General features: G+C 39.1%; 1 protein-coding gene across 13 annotated transcripts in view; it reads left to right on the top strand.

Annotated features, from left to right (window-relative positions):
* EYA4 (EYA transcriptional coactivator and phosphatase 4) overlaps positions 1-17,506 on the top strand; it is a 288,859-nt gene that overhangs the window by 22,658 nt on the left and 248,695 nt on the right. For 6 of the 13 annotated variants that reach the window (XM_036903760.2, XM_036903757.2, XM_036903753.2 and 3 more), the window contains exon 1: positions 13,385-13,879. The exons of 1 other annotated variant lie outside the window; for it this stretch is intronic. The gene's annotated coding sequence lies outside the window, so the exon portion shown is untranslated. Of the gene's footprint in view, positions 1-13,384; positions 13,880-14,873; positions 14,979-17,506 lie in introns of those variants that run through there. 6 more of the 13 variants (XM_036903755.2, XM_036903761.2, XM_036903759.2 and 3 more) reach the window with 6 other exon arrangements.

Genomic DNA, 17,506 nt, shown 5'->3' with positions numbered 1-17,506 from the left:
CACAATTATTGATGTATGTAAGCTTTCTAGTAGGAAACAAAACCAAAACATTAATGATTGAAAGCAATTACCCTTGTGGTCCTTCTGCACCCAGTAGAGAGTAAATGAGTCTCTTTTAAACCCCACTTTGTATAAACGAGACACCAAGGTCCAGGAAGCATTGGCCCTACATCTTCCAGAGAGGCTCACATTTTCCAGTGAACAGGAGGGATGAGTCACAGCCAGGCACAGACGGCGTTCCCAATATACTCCCTATTGTACCTAGTCATCACACCATTTGATCTTGTTCTGTGTGTGCTACCATTTCTATAAATTTTTTAAAATAACTGTTTCAAAGTGGGAGATGCTCAGAGATGTAATGAAAAGAGTTAAAAGGGGCTGCATGCAAACGAGAATAACCCAAAGCATGGAAATTACAGTTTGGGGAAAAAATGTTTTCTTGGTTTGATGAACACTTTGCCACTGAAGAGAATTTTCCTTTGAGGTTTCTTATTCTGCATAGTTTTTAATGTAATTGGTTTAAGTGATATAAGTGATACTTAAATATATCTTAAAAAGAAATCTGCCACTAACTATAAAATTTTCATGTTCAGTCCAATTGACTTCAAAGTAATCCCAAATGCTTATTCCCAAGTGACACCTATCAGTCTCCAGCTGTGTTCCTGATGGAGGCTGACATCTGAAACCAACAATTAAAGTTACCTAATGCCAGGACTCTTTAAAATTAAAAGGCTTTACAGTGCCCTATCAAAGTGGCTCATAACCAACTCATACTATGATTGTTTCTGTAAGTGTGCTGGGAGGATTAATTTCTTGACGCTCATTTAACATTATAGGAAAAACAATTTTCAGAGCCAGAAGGCCATTCTTTGCCAAATCTGCAGATTCAAAAGAGTATGTTTTAATGAAAAACTGAAAGTACCGTTAAAACTTTTGACTATTTTTTGTGTATTCTATAATCATCCTGGCCTTTTCTCTCATTATCTATGTGACATCCATTAAGGGATATTACTTATATTTAAAACTTGCTTTAAAGTGACATAAACACATGCACACGAGAGATGGAGGACACTCAAGATACACTACCATTCAGATGGAGGACATGGAGCAACTGTCTCATTCTGTGATGTAGGAGTCTCAAAACTCATGGAGCCATGACTGCCCAAAATCTCAGGAAAGGTGGTTTTAGGAAAACCTAAGGAAATAGCATTACTAGCAAGCTCTAAATTTGATACTGGATTAATTTATTTGTGCAAAAACATTTACGAGGTACCTGCTATGTGTCAGATCCTCAGATGGTGCTAAATGGTTATGGGTTACGGATGACGTCAAAGAATTTTTGCTTAGATTGTGAGGTGGACCTCTTCAGCTATGATTGTAACTAAAATCAGCATGCAACTCTTTTATCTAACTACCCTCTTTCCTTCTACTTCCAACCACTTTGGCAGCCACTTTTCCAACTTCTTCTTCCTTTGATGTTCACTCATAAGAATAAATTACCATGACGACTTAGAACTGATTAGAGAGATTTTTAAAACCTTCATAATGAAATTCTACAACTGTTAGGTACAACACATGATCTATCAATACAAACAGTTATGCACTAGATATCTGGTAGATTTCCAGTAGGATTCTCAATTTTTCAAAGGTTTCCAGAAGAGCACTATAATCTGTAATAGACTTGTGAATCTCAGTTTCATATTACAGAAGCAAAAATGGCATAAATAGCATATCATGTTACTGATAAGATTAATGATTGTTGAAATATAAACTATTTGGGAGAAGGAAGCATACTCTGTTTTTACTATTGCTTTTTATTTGTTTTAAGAAATAAATATTTTCTGTACCAAAAATTACATTTTACGTAATAGATTTTGTTTTGACATAGATGATAACTGACTTTCACCTAGAAAACAGAATAGAAGAAATGGCACTTTTGAGGTTTAGTATCAAACAAGGTACTAAATAGAGAATAATCACATAGCATTTTTGAAGATGATCTGGAGAGAGAAATGTTCAGTTAAATTTCTTATCTTTTAGATGATATTAGGCCATTCCAGTCTGTGAAAGCATTCAGAAGAATGTTTTTAATGCTGTGTACATGAATAGCTTTACAGAGGTGAAGTTCAGGATGTGGATTGCAAGGCAATTGATTTAGCAAAAAGAACTACAAATGGTACTCTAAGATGATGTGAGTGTCCCATTTCATTTTATAAAATGATTGGGGCTCTTCAGTTTCTTCACAAGAAAATTCTAGAGACCTTTCAATAGAAGGCCATCGAGTAAGTTATAAAGAAGCATTTAAGAATATCAAGACAAGGGAACAGTATTTGTAAGAAAGGGGTTTCTTCGAGATATAGATTAACTCGTATAAAAAACTGGAATTTGGGGGTCAACTTAATAGGCAGAGATGACTGTTTTGTCTATTAGGTCATCTCAAATCTCAGGTTACATATAAATTTTAAAAACAAGAAGAGAGCCACAGACACTCATATTCAAACTGGTGTACAGTCCTCGAACGTCCAAAATTCTGTAAGTTCTGAGTTGAATAATCCTTTATAAGTTTTAATATAAAAATTATTCATCACCATTTAACAAAAATGTTAATGATATTAAAATTACAAATTTGCTATAATGATCTGAGGGATCCAAATGAAGTACAGATTGCCAAAATGAAGAGACAAAACATTTTCTTTTATATTTGATCAAGAATGGCACCAAGGTACAATTTGTAGACTCCATAACAAGCAGTAAGGTTAAACTAGGAGGTAATCTAGCTAGTTACTCATGGTATACAGACCACTGATGGCCATGAGAAGCTAACTATTTCACATAAGCACATACTTCAAAGTCACGATGAAAAGAAAAAGGAACTCAAGCAAGTGTTTATTTGTTTTGAAATACAACCCTCAGTGAAGTATTGTTTGCCTATTGAAGCAATTGCATAAACAATGCTGTTGTGGGTTTGATTTGTGAAATGAGTGTAAGCCTTGATGAGCTGTGACGTTTGCTATTTGGAAATAGAAAACTACTTTTAATTTTACGTATTCCTCTGAGGATCGACACAAACGTGAAATAGGTAGGCTCCCCCAAGTAGCTTCAAGTTTGAAACTCCCCTTGGCAAGAATTTAAATGATAGCACAAAAAGTGTTTTCCCCAGAAGTTATATGTCATAGGTCATGAAACTGTATGACAAAATACCCATCAAAATATTTTTAAATGCTCCTATATTAGAAACACAAAGAAACACTTTCAGCTGTGTGGCTCAGGAGTACCTAAAGCCGTGCACAATTTTATCCTCAACCTACATGGCTCGTCCTTGTGTGTTGTATGCATCATGTTTTGTTTTCAGCTTGGGAGACTTTTGAGTTCAGCATCCCAGGGATAGGTTCAAAATGTGTTATTAGCATTGTTTTGCTATCATATAAATACAAATAATATGAATATATTTAAACATGACATTGTTGAATAATATATTAAGTAAATATATATCTAACATAAATGAAGTATTGGTAATATTTATCTAATATTGATAAAGCAGTCCCATTATAAAAATCTTTGAATTTTGTTTTGATACTAAACATGAAACCATAAATTCAAGTCCTGCCTCACTCTAAAAATAGTGAATATAAATTTTAAATTAAAAGAAAATTACATATACATAGCACATCTGGTTTATTCTTATCTGCCAGTTGCAGCTTGCTGCTGAACTGATACCCAACTTCTCATAGGCAGTGTTAGTAAAGAGGTCAGGTCACATTCTCTTGATTCCTGAAATGTGATAACCTAATAAATGGATCTCATTCATTCCATCTTTGTAATAATATGCTGAATTATATACAGTGGGAAATCTATACTAAAGAATTGTTTTATGGGTTTCTGATTTTAACCAGAAAATACAGGTGCTACGAAGAATCAATCTGAGAAACAGAAAAAAAGAGGGGGGTAAGAAAAGTGAGTCTTGCCCATTATGTTGTGTATTTTATAAAAATAATATTAACCTTAGAGAGTTCCTGTTAAACGTTTGGCATCCATAGGCACAATAACACAGCCAGATATTATATGCTCAGTGGCTTCAGTCAGTGTGGGAAGAGTTGAGGGACCTGTATTCTACTTTCTTTTTCCCAAGTTAATGAGTAAATCACTTAACCTCTCTGTAGCTGGAGTTTTGTAGCTCGAGAATGAGAAGTCTGGGCCAGATTTAGATCAAGCCTATTTATAGGTTTATAAACTCAGTTATTCTGTGACAATTATTACCTTACTGTTATTGAGAAAAAAAAGAAATCAACTATCTGGAACATTTTGGTGGGTTGCTGACAAGGGTGGAATAATCAAGTTAGAGAAAAACTGGAAGGAATTACTTCATAAAAATGAATGATAGATTTTAAAGAATCAAAAAGTCCTACAATTCTAGCCCTGGATATACTTTGGTGATCTTTGCCCTATTTTTTATTACATAGTCATTCAAAATAGTGTGAACACTTTTAAAAGCTATTTATTTAGAGGCAGCTTATATGGATAAAATATGATTAGAAAACAAATTGAAAGCAGGTGAGAAAAAGGACAGGCAAGAGGGGGCCTCAAATGGTTAGGAGCGAGGCTAATACAGAAAGACATTTCATAGCAGCCTATGTCCTGGCTGGGGATGAATCAGTCCCAAGTGTGACAGTGTGTGATACCATGAACTCCCAACAAAGCCTATGAAGTAGATGGAATCACTCCTTTCACTGGTCTTTTCTTTTAGGATTTCTTGAGTCTCTTTTTTAGAAAAATTATAGCTATGTCAATTAATACAAAGGTATATTTCAATGAGACCCAGGCAATAAAAAGAGGCTCAGGCAGTATTTATATAGTACATATATTAAAGAGTTATCATTGATTTATTCGACTCTTTTTATGTAGTGCCTACTATAAGATTCTGCTTTAAGCACAGTACAGGATTCAAAGATTAAAAAGATGGAGCCTGTCTTCAACATGTTTCCAGTAGTCATCATACCAGATTGACTATTATCCACACCGAAGACACACACACCCATGGAGAGTGTTCATAAGAAAGACCAAAGCTCACCCGTGGCTGCATAGCTGAGAGGAAAGCCAGCCGATAGTGTTGGAAACTGGAATGTAGGCATAAGGGCTTATTTCAACTATGAAGTAGTGACAAGAACAGAACTGTGTTGTAAAGTGAGTAATCTAATAGAAGACATGGGGAAAGGCATGAGAAATGGGAAAACCAATTGAATGGCTAGTTAAATAATCTGTGTGAGTGTAAATTAAGCAGAGATTAAATTAGAGGGAGGGATAAAGCAAAATTTATTGTAGTGGAAACTACAGGACTCAGCTATTGATTGGACGAACAAGGCTAAGGAATGAAAGGGCTCATTTCCACCTGTCGGTGGCTGGAAGGTAATTGGTGCCATTAGTAGGTACAGGTACATAGGGAGAGGAGTGTCTCATTTTGACAAAGTGTGGAAGGGAAAGGCAATGGCTTCTGTATTGTATTGAACTGTATATATTCCTAGGCATAAAAACTCTCCATGTTCAAAGGCCGGGCCCAATGCTACCTCCTTCCTTCCCTCAGCTGAAGGCTCTGCTCTGAACTAAAATAGCCTGCTTGTCAATGTTTCTCTTAAGAAGCTTGACACTTTCTCCCTCATGTAGTAACTATTTTTAAATGCCCTATTTTCTACTCTAGCCTGAAAATTTCTGGAGGATGGGGACTTTGCCTGTTTCATCTCTCTACCTCCTTACACTGAGTTAATATGAATGCTAAGAGCAGATACTAAGGACCATCCACATTTAAGTAGCCAGAGGGGATTCAAGGAAAAGATAAAGAAGAGTGTTCAGAAGGGTGGGAGTGACGGAGGTCAGAGCCAGACTCACCAGAGCCAAGGACTAGAAAATTCCAGTGCAGAGCTTGTCAGTGGGGCCATTCACCAGAGAATCGGTCTGTGAATAGGATGGAGGAAAGGAGGACAGTGGAAGAAGAAGGTTTGGGAATGTGGTATCCTGACAACAGGACAAAATTGAGGCAATGACACCAGCCCCTTGAATTCCTTGGGACTGATATCCTGGGTGGCTTTAGTCCTGGCAGTCATGAACAATTTTTTGGCATCAGGGCCAATTTGGGGAAAAATATTAAATGTTTATGGTTTTCTTTCTTTTTTAAAAATTCATTCAATATTAAAACAGCTTCATTGGCTACAGTGGGGCAAAAGGTGCTTTCTTGTAACTTAGCTGCCTCTTACTTGAAATTAGTGAGAGGAATATGATATTATTTTAACCACTCACCTATTCAAATGAGGCAGAATTGAAGAGCAACAGCACAAAGACCTTCCAGGGGCTTTGTCTCATGTGGGTATATAGCACTTTGGAGACCACGAAGTTTTTTTCACGTGCACTAGCTTATTTCATCTTGAAATAAAGGAATGTAGATTCATTTTTTTTGTTCCAGATGGGTAACTATGGCTCACTTTAAGTCAAAATCAAGATAGCAAGGAGAACTAAGGCTGGATTGGTTCACTGAGTTCAATGCAGTAAGAAAAAGTGCTTATAATGTCCCAGGTCTGCCTGAGGCAGCACCAGTAGGGAGAGAAATAAAGGGCAGTCATGCTGAACCTCCCTTCCTGTCTTTTTCTAACTCAGCCCTCCCTCTTCTGTCTTGGTGGGTTGTGTTTCCCTCCTAGGCCACATGCCCAAATCTCTCTGCTTTGTTGAACTGATCATCTGCTTTGGAAATTCTATCATGAAGCTAGAATGGTCCAACACAGATCTTGACATGAAGGACACATGGACAATACTTTATCTCTGCAAACGTGGGACAGTAAAAAGTAGAATACAAAATATGGAAGTTGTTTTGAGCTTAAAGAGTATATGGAATCACCGGAAGGGGATCCTACGTGAGTTGGCATTCCCCAAAACCAAATTAAGCAGACAGGAGAAGGGTCCTCATCACACTGATGTTCTCTGCTTCTCTATTGCCATCAGATTATCCACTGGAGTCTTTGGCCATCCTTCATTTAATCACATAATTTTTATTTTTGTTTTTCAACAAATATGTATCATGTGCTAGATAGAAGCTACTGTTCATGAGAAGGAAAAGAAGATGCAAGATACTGGTTTGCAACACCTATTCTGGGTAGTTCACTGCTGGGTTAAGGTGTTTGCACTTTATTAACAGACATTTGGAGTTTACTGGAGATTTTTAACTGAGGAAAGAGCTATATTTTAGGGAAAGAGAAACTCATATCTCTATCTAATGGGTTGGCAGAGGAAAGCCTAGACAAGGAGGATGCCAATTATGACAGAAGAGGCAGACGCAGGACTGGGTTTGGGGAGGCAGCCCTGTTAAAGCAATGGAAGGATATAAGAGGAGACACTGCCAATACAAAATAAACTTGTCTTATTGACTTATTGTATGTGAAAGGTAAGAGAGGTGTGACAGATGAATTCAAAATGTTGAGCCTTGTTGAAGATAGTGCCATTAAAAAAATTTAGTCAAGAAGAGGAGTTGGTAGGAGGAGAGGAGAAGATGAGTGGTACCTTGAGCATGGAGCATATTCAGCTTGGGATGTCAAGAGGACCTGCAATTGAGGATGCCAGCCTTCTGGGAAGCTTTATGACCTGAACATGCCCATTTAGAGGTGAAAGAAGAGATTATAGAAGTAAATGAAATTGTAAAAAGAGAGAATACAGCAAACAGAGAGAAGAGAACTTATGTCTAGGTCTATTTTTTATTGTAAGTAAGAGAAAAGAGGAAGCTCTGTAGGAACTAGAAAAGCAGCAATCAGAGAATAAAGACAGAATCATGGAAGTCTACAGTAGAGAAGGCTGATGAAAGTCAGCAGAAGGCTGCTGTCAGTAATAGCAAATTCTTCCTGGAAGTTGAGGGTGATGAAGTCCAAGAAATGACCATTACAAGCGCATTGACAACCTTAAAGAGAGTAGTCTCAGTAAAGGGAGGGGACCAGAAGTCAGATTTCTAGTTTGAAGTGGTGTTGAGAAGTAGATGCACTGAATACTGACCACTTATTTTGGGAGGGTTGCTGGCGGAATAAAGGAGTCAGGTAAACAGAACTCATTTTAATATGTGTTAGACTGGGGTTGCTGAGAATATAAACCTAAAATTGAAAAAAAAATTGTATAAATAGTTTTGACATGTTTGTGCTCTAAAATATAGAAGGAAGAATGGATATTAGAAAGTTTTCTTCACAATTTTCAGCGATATAGTATTTTCACTAAAAAAATTCATTCTAAATGGTTTGTTACAATTTAGCAATCTTTCTCACTTTGAGATGTTATAAAATAAATCAATATTGTAGTTAACCATGCCAAATGCATTACATTAAAACAGCTGAATGTATTTATTTGCCCTCTATGAAGTAAAATTCCTCTTTCCACCGATCAAAGAATTGTGCATTTGGGCACTTTCAAATTATAATCAGTGGACATTTTTCATAAGCAAATAAACATCATAAGGATATATAATAAAGAGTTGTATAAAAAAGATTAATTGGATCTTTCCTATTTTGAAATATAAGTAGTTATAAGCCAAATAAATCAAAAGAACAACATATTGTTCATATTTTGACTACTATTATCATTTAAGATTGTGTATTGAAAGTACTTGAGAAATCAGGGTTGTTACAGTATGCCAAAACAAACATTATGTGAAGTGAAAATAGAGAAAAAAATTACACACAAGTTTGTTAGAATATGAAAGTAGCCTGAGTTGGTGGGAATTTGCAGTGAAGCCAAAACAAAATGCCACAGAAGAAAAAGAAAGGACTCATACTAGTATGCTAATGAGACCACACCTGGAACAATACATTGAATGTGGGATCCATCTAACACAAATGAACGCCAAGGAAACTGGAAATAGTTTAGAGACAAGCAATAGGGATGATTAAGGGCTTGGAGGGACTGAAGTGAAACAAGATTAAAAGGCCTTACAGTTGTTTAACGTGGCTAAAAGAAGACTAAAAGTGGGCATGATATCTGTTTATAAACATATGAAGGTTGGGTGTAAACATGAAAGATAGAGTAGAATTGCATAATATGGTACTAAAAGGATTTAACTTGAGAAAAAATTTCAAGAGAGAATTTAAAGTAAATAGAATGAAGCTGTCTTCCAGAGAGTGTGCATTTCCTTTTCTTTAGAGATTTTGCCAAGAATGAGGAAGTTTAGTAGAGTGCCCAGCAGAAGAGAATGACCCAACAGGTCCCCTGCAGATCTGATTTCTTCACATTCACAAACCAGTAGAAACCTTTTTAAGCTTGGTCTGTTTGAACAACATTACTCAGAAAGTGTGTTTATTTATAGATTTTTAGAAAACCAGCAGCAAAGCACTTTAGATTCCTAGGTAATCGTGTTTTATCCTCATTTATTCCTGTACACTGTCTTGGTAGAGTGAAAAACAGTGTTAGACTAAGTATGTATTGATGCTGGCTTCTAAAAGGCAATTCTCTCAAAGCTCAAAGAATTTGGCTCAGAATTTACTAAGAAGCAATTGAAAGACTTTTTTTTTTTTAAAGAATTGTGTATAATTCCAGTTGGAGTTGAAAGGTATACCAGCAGAGTAACTCAGGAGATCTATTTTGGGATTATTTCTACAAGCATCCAGTCTTCTGTTTTCTTTTTCCATGAATGTAGTATCCTATTCCATTTTTTTTAGCCTGAAGCTTGTTCTTACTAAAGTGATGGAATGGTTTTCCCTTAAGGTTACTTTTAAGTAAAATTAAAATAAAGATTATGTTTTGGATTATGAACTCCTAGAGGGCTTTGTTTGTTTGATTTATATAAAACCCAATACCAAAACAGCACCATGCACCCTTGAAAAATAAACAAACTGTACATAATAACTGCAGAAGCATCCCACACTGGGGGGGCTGGTTAAAGGAATTGCTAATAAGTGAATAATACTATATTTCTACTGATTTTCATTATAAAGTCACATTTTTCCTCCTTCTGCTACAAATGTCCTTTCTCAAATTAAGTTGAACCTTTATGGATATCCTGATGGCCTGGTTAATGTCATGTAGAACCTGCTAGTGTTCTGAATCACTTCCAGAATATTCCAGCAGATTTGCCTCCAAAATTTCTCCAGATGTCCTTTTCACGTTCTTTGAGCTTCTTGCATTGTTTTACTTTTTCCTCTCTTGATTGCTTTGTAGAACTTTGTTGCAGTAGCAGACTGGGCCAATAGATGCTGCCACTTTATGATGTTAACTGTTGGAAAGTTTTCCAGTTGTCAAGGCCTAGGGTGAAGTGTGTGTTGAGGGAGCCGGATGAAGGGGAGAGTAATGGGTAACTGGTATAGTCTTTCAGGAAAGTAATTTGGTTTTTAATTGTGTGCTTATAAATTATTTTAATTTTACCAGAAGATGGTAAGAAAAATAATAAAAAATAAATTAATAAAAAGACACCTCAAGTTCAGATACTTCAAGTATATTTTAGGCAAAGAAATCAATAATACAATAAAACCAGAATTTTCAAACCAATAAGTCTTTTCTTGAAGATCTAATTTGCTTTATTAAGCAATTCATAAATCAGGCAAGATCCGATCTAGCAAGTAGGACCTGAGACTTAAAAATAGCATATCAAGTATCTTGGACTCAACATTTCTCTACAGCAATGGAAATAAAAGTTTTGAATGTATGTTTTGGAAAAGCTAAGGAATATAAGTAATGTAATTCTTTAAATCAGTGTTTCTTAAATTCCTATGTGAGGTAATTTTAGGTGGTATAAATAATTTTTGATTCTATAATACAGATTCATTTGCAAGATCATCTTCTCTTTATGGCAAATTGTATTGGTTTTCCACTTAGGAAGATAATAAAACATTTCCTTTGTCAGGTAAATTTATTTAATAAAAATAGTTTATTTAAAGAAAAATGGCAAGCTAATAATATTACTGGTGACACAGCAATCATTACAAAAGTGGTTTTCAATAGAAATGCTGGAAATAATGCCTTGTTTAAACAAGCAATACATTTTTGCTATACAACCTTAAAATTCTTTGTTTACTGTGTTCAACTTATTTCAAATGTGGACTGAAAATACAACATCTTAGATGACTCCTATTGGTATTCCTGTAACATATGTATATATATATATATATATATATATATATATATATATATATATATATATATATAAGACCAGATGGATTCGAAGGTAATAGTAAGAGATTGAATAATTGTGATACAATTGTGATATAATTTGGGGTTTTTGGATAACTTCTCAAATGCATTCTTAGGCAGATGTATGAAAAATGTGGGAACAAAGTAATTTGAACACAAGGTAAATATTGCTGAAAATCTGATTTTAGAAGGAAGTAAATAAATATTCTAAAAAAATAATGTATATGAGAATATGCTGTGCTAAAGTATGAATTTTTATTATATCCAAATTATGCATCTTCCCACCTTTGTTATAGGTGAAACTAACACATAATCTTTTACACCAAAATGAAATTCAAAATTTTGTGGCCTTAGGAAGAGAGCATTAAATTCAGTATTGGACTTAATTTTTGCATGATATTTGCTCTAATCACTGAGCATTCTTTGACACTGAATGATTTTTATAAAACATTAAAATTGCATATTTGGCCTGAAACATATACACTGTATTAAACATTATTCCTATTTTTCTGTGACCACTAATAATAATAACAGGATCACAGTGGCTAAGAAGGGTCTTCGGGATTTTAAATCTTAGGTTTGCCATTTACTACGAAGTTGCTAAAAATTCTGAGCCCTTACTTTTCTCACTTGTAAAATGAGGGGAAATAAGGTCTTCAGAGTCAATCAAATCTGCCCACTGATATTTCCATCTTAAGTGCATATTAACTGGTATCTTCAGGCCAGAATGTGCTCTAGAGCATGTTTCAAATCCTCTTTGCACCAAATCCACCACTGGAACCCTTCCTACCTCAAAAACCAGAAAAGGGAACATTATGCCTGGGGGGCATCTAAGCCCTCCAAAATAAATCTGCTGGGAAGAATACCACCCAGTGAGTGGTGAGAGCAGAAATGAGTGCCTTTATCAGTCTAAAGTTACTTCACCTTTTCTATTGCCTGTTAATAACAGCAGATAAAATCCGACTAATTAAAAAATGAACTATAATTACAAGTTTCAATGTTGGTTTTGCCTTTGAACTTGACAGTGTTCATGTCAGTTGCATAAAACCAAGCTGAAGAAGAGAAGGAAGTCTTTTTCTGAACTTTTACAGAATATAACTTAGATGGCAATATATTAAAACTCCATTTTCTTTGAATGGGAATAATTTCTACTGGTTAACTTGCTGTCTTCATGCTACATCTAAGGTAGTGTGGGGGGCTGCTTCCTGAATCATAGACTTTGTTGTTAGACACCATATCGTTTGTCTTCCAGAAAGTTACTTGGGTTTCTTTGGGCCTCAGTTTCCTGGCCACTTATACCGGTTTAAATAACAAACCTAGAATAAAGACCATGGAGTTGTGAAAATTAAATGAACTCATATATACCATAAGTGACTAGTATAATGTCTGACATTCAGCAAATTACAACACTTATAATCTATGTGGCAGTTAAAGAAGATGCTCCTAAAATAGGCAGTAGGTTTTAGGAAGAAGTGGTTAAATGGACACAAAATTTATGTATTGTTTATTGACTGCTTTGCGGCAGCCTCTTGTGAAACACACATGTACACATATAGAATATTAAATTCTATGTGGGTTTATAATCCATGTGCACATCATGAAATGTCACTTCAGCAGTGTGCCTGGGGAACCTCTGACGCCGCCTTGGGAGTCAATCTTTGCTGCCTGACCTTTGGGTGTCCAGGAGGGACGCCTCTAACCTGCGCCCAGCGTTGGAAAGGGCCCAGGCCTTCCCAGCGCGGCCTATCCCCAGGCTGCTTACTTGTTCCTAGCATATATCTTCAAGGAAAAGGGTATTTCTTCCCTTCGGAGAAACTCCCCGTCTGGCGTGGGTTGGTTTTTATTTTATGTTGCTCCAAGCAGCGAAGTCCCTTCTGTCTCCTCCCTTGGGGTAAGTGGAAAGAGTCCAGCAGGAGGCCCGCAGCGGCCTACACTGGGCGCGGGTAGCGACAGAGTTAGAAGGCAACTCGTGGGCTGCCCCGCAGAAGCAGGTGGGGAACCAACAGCGGTTCCCTCAGCCTCGGGAGGGAGGGTGGCCGCGGTCGGCGCCAGGCCGGTGGGGGCGGGGTTGGGGCGGCGCGGAGGGCGCTAAGATTACCGCGGAGCCACGGGGGACGCCCAGGGCCCCGCGCGGCCCCCAAGCGGGATCGCAAACGATGACAACAGGCAGTCACCCGAGCGCGAATAAAAAGGAGTGGACCCCGCTCGCCGCTGCCCCCCGCTGCCGGCCCCGAGGTCCCCGGCGGCCCCCAGTGGCCGCGGGAGCCGGCGGCGGCGTCCCCCGCCCCCAACCCCGCGCGCAAGTGCGAGGCTGCCCGCCGCGCGGCGCACGCTCCGCCGCGCCCGGCTTCCGCGCAGAACTTGGAGCCCACGTGAAGTTGTCGCTCTCCTTTCAGACGGGGACAGAGCTTCGGCAAAAGCTGGGGAGTGAGGACTGCGGTGGCCGCGCGCGAGCTCTCTTTTCTTCTCCTCCCTGCCAGTCCTCAGCCCCAGTTTGGCTGCCCTCTTTTCCTCCTCCCCCTCGGAGCCGCTCCCCCCGCCCCGCTTCTCCCCCACTCGTGGACGCTATTTGTTGGGGGGTGGCCGAAGGGGATGTCCTGTTTTCGCCAGAGGCACAGCGCGGAGGGGAGACTTCGGCACTGGAAGGAGCGAGAGTAAATACCTAAATACAGAGGCACGGATCCGCGGCTGGGACGGGCACTCGAACCTCGGGATCCCGAGGCGGTCCGCGCGGCGGGAGGTGAGTGTCCCGTCTTCCGACCCCCGGCCGCGGGGCCGCGGGGTCTGGGCTTGAGGGAGCCTGCAGATTCTGTGGGCCAAGTGCGCGCCGCGCCGCCGGGGGCCGGAGCGCTGGGGACCGCGGACGCGCGGCGGGACGTTGTGTCGGCGCCGGAGTCCCAGGCGGCGCTCGGAGGCGGAGGCCCGGCTGCTCCGGCCGCAGGGGTGCCCTCTGCCCGGGAGGGCGTCCCCCCCGGCCCCCGCATCCTGAGGGTCCCCTCTGGGCCTGCTGGTCTCCCGCGGGGCAGGCGCGCAGCCGGCACCCGGCGAGGTGCGCCGCTCGCTACCTGTCCTTCTCTCCAGCCTCGCAGAGGCTCGCGCTCCGGCATCCACCCTACATCCTTCCTGTGACATTTGTTACTTTGTGATGACCCCCTAGATAAGCCAGCCGCAAGGATGCTGACCCAGGCCCCAGGGCGGGCCCCAGACGCCCGGGGATTTCGCGGTGTTGGGTGCGTGTGTACGTTCAGTGCATGTGTTGGAATCTCGAGGCACAAACCGGCCTTTTAAACAACGGCCGTCCTCCTTTAATAGTTTTTCTATGGCGTGGACCGAATGTCTCCTGCAGTTTGCCAGGGTCCGTGAAACTAGAGGCGCCTTGTCAGAGCAGTCGCGTTCATTGGCCCGGGACGCGGATGCCATGGAGGGATTATAACTTCTCCCAGCGAAGGGACCTGGCTGGGGAGAGCAGGTTTTCTCTTGTTGCAAAGCCTGCCGGGTCTGGGTCTGGGGTAGCTGCGGTTTTTGAAACGGCTCGCTGTTTTAGCCTCTTTAAGCGTAATTTAGAAGTAGACCGGGTGTTTGCACGTTTTATTTTGCGCCGCACAGAAGCCAGAACTTCCGTTGAGTAGCACTTTAAAGATGTTTCTTACTTTGTAAATATTATTCCGAAGAGTTTGGAGCTGTGAGAGAATTTGCGGACCGAGTCGCATGGCTGAGCTATGGCGAAACCGGAGAGAGCTCAGTTTCTGTCATCTCTTCCGTAGTTGGGGTGCAGTGTCGCCCCTCACCACCACCTCTGTTTCCTGTCCCCTTGAAGGCTGGTGGGGTTTATACTTGGGGTGAGTGCGTCTAGGAGGGTGTTCTTGGGAGACGGGCTTCTCCCCTTTGCCCCCCGCTCCTCTGCCCGGAGGTGCAGAGCGGGCAGAGTCATTCATGAATCTTAACCCGCGGGCAGTGAGAAGGGTGAGGGCCCTCGGCTCCTTCTGCCAGGGTGCAGAAGAGCGACGGGGCGTGTGTTTTGGTTTCAGAGCAGTTCCACGTGGAGCACCTCCGTGTGCGTGTGTGCTGTGTACTTGATCTGTGAGGAGGTAACAGGAGTCTCGTGTTCAAACCCAGTGGGCCGTTGGCCATTAATTTGCTTTCCTGGCTGTCATTACAGACACTTCCAAAATCTGATACCTAAGAGAACCAACAGGTTAGGTTTCACATTAAGAGCTCATACTTAACAGTTTTCTTTCTCCCTTACCGCTTTTGGCTTGGCACCCTGGGATCAATGTAATTGATGGAACGCAGCATATCTTCTGAATATGGCATTTTGTTTCTCTTCTCACCGGTGGCCACTCTTTGCACGCTCCGGCGTTTGTCAGCTTCAGTGCGGGCTCCTGCGGGACTTAAGCGAGAGCCTTTAACAACCGCAGACTCTCCTACAGCTTCTGAAATTTCATTTACACGTAGGTGATTGACAGTATTAAAGGTTGAAGTTGGTTTTTTGTTGTTGTTGGTTGTTTTTATTTTTATTTTTAAAATCTTATCAGGAGAAGGATTGTACTTGATAATCTTTCCCGGATAGAACTTAGTTTTAAACAGAAACATTGCCTCTTTTTTCCCCCCCAATATTTCTGGCCAGCTTAGAGCTGAAGAACCACAAATTAGGCAAGGGGGCGGGGAGAGAATCCTAAAATAAAATATTTGATACATGGTATGGAGCGTTTTAGGAGACTGCATTCAAGGGTATTTTGTATTTTTTTTTAAATAACGTTATCACAAAAAATAAGATGCAGTTAGTAACAAGAGACAAATGTTTTGTGTGGAGCAGGACTGCCAGAATCTGATTTTTATGGCATCAATACCAAATGCAGATACAACACATCCATTTTTATTGTTATTATAAACCATAAAAATAGTTTGTTCCACTTGATTAAACCTTGTAAGCCTTTCAGAGTTAAACCAATTTTTAGAAATGACTGTTCAAGAAAGTTACTTTGACAGTTACAAATCTGAAAGCAATATAATTAGATTATCTGAAAACTGTCCCTTTTTTCTTATTATTAGGGAAATATCCTTGTCTTTCAGAATAAGTGGAGGTCTAAAATGAATGTGGTTTTCACAAGCATGTTTTCCTTTGTCAATTACCTGAAAATAGTATGCTTCAACATTTAAGACCATCATAATTAGAGGTTCTTTGACAATTATAATTTAAATAAAACGATTTACTTTATTATGCTCTTTTTATTACTGTTTTATTGGATATAAGAAACTTAATTCTCCTTTACAAAGTCAAAAGCTTTATGTATATGTACATATTCATAACTTATGTTTACTTTCAATAATATGGTTAAGTTTAAAAATTAAAAAAAACACTAAGATTTGTATAAAAAGAAATTGGTTCAAAGACCATCATTATTCTTATTAAGAAATACAGATGCTGCATTGTAGAGGGTTTTTAGAAGCTAGTTGGAAAAAATTGTCTTTGCATGAAAGTTTCTTTTTTGAGGGGAGACTGGCAGTTGAGTAGTTTGTCATTTTGCTGTAATTTATTTTTTCTTTTAAAAAATCTCTTTGAGTTGGAAAAAAAGAAAAAAGTTCGCCATTTCTAAGAGCTTTCTTTTTATTTATGTTGTCATTTGGGGTGTAAATAAATTTTACATAGCCATGGGAAATAGAGTGTCTAGCTTCCTGCTTTCAGTCTCTGTTGCAAGCTCTAAATGACTGATGCTGTGTCTAAAAATATATTTATGTGGCTTGGTATTTCATTTTTTAAAAGATGTATGCACTGGAATTAAGTTTTCCATGATTTTTAGAAAAATAGAATGGTAGAAAAACCCTAACTATTGTTACAAATAGTTAGGATGTTGGAAAGTTCATACTCTAATTTTCAAATAATAATATTAAACTTACTTCACCCAGTGGAGCCTCATACTTTTTTATATAGAATTCAAGAAGAGGGGAGATAATCCTTTGTGAGATTTAGTGAAGTGTTAAGTAATTTAAGAGTCCAAGTATTTATTAGGTTTTGTCATTCTTCTTTTTTTTTTTCCTACTAGGTAAATGTAGGAACACTGAACATTCAGTAAAAACAGGCCCCCCTTTATAAGGAGTTTATTCACTATAGTTCTGTATTGCAGCTGCTGATCATATTTCATGGAGCTGTTAAAGCACTTAAAACCTAAAATTAGGTACTGTCTGGTTGTAAATATTTCAGATCACTCATTTAAGAAACAAACAGAACAGCATGTTATCAAAAGTGGAAGAGGTTTTGAATCCTCTCATTGAAGAGCTGAACAAAGCAGACACCTTGTTATTTTTTCAGTGAGAATATAATCACGACAGTTTCTTTTTCAAATGGATATTATTTTTACATATTCTA

This window comes from Manis pentadactyla, chromosome 12, assembly GCF_030020395.1.
Source record: "Manis pentadactyla isolate mManPen7 chromosome 12, mManPen7.hap1, whole genome shotgun sequence".
NCBI classification, from domain to species: Eukaryota; Metazoa; Chordata; class Mammalia; order Pholidota; family Manidae; genus Manis; species Manis pentadactyla.
The sequence above is the reverse complement of the archived record's forward strand: the minus strand, read 5'-3'. Positions and strand labels throughout refer to the sequence as shown.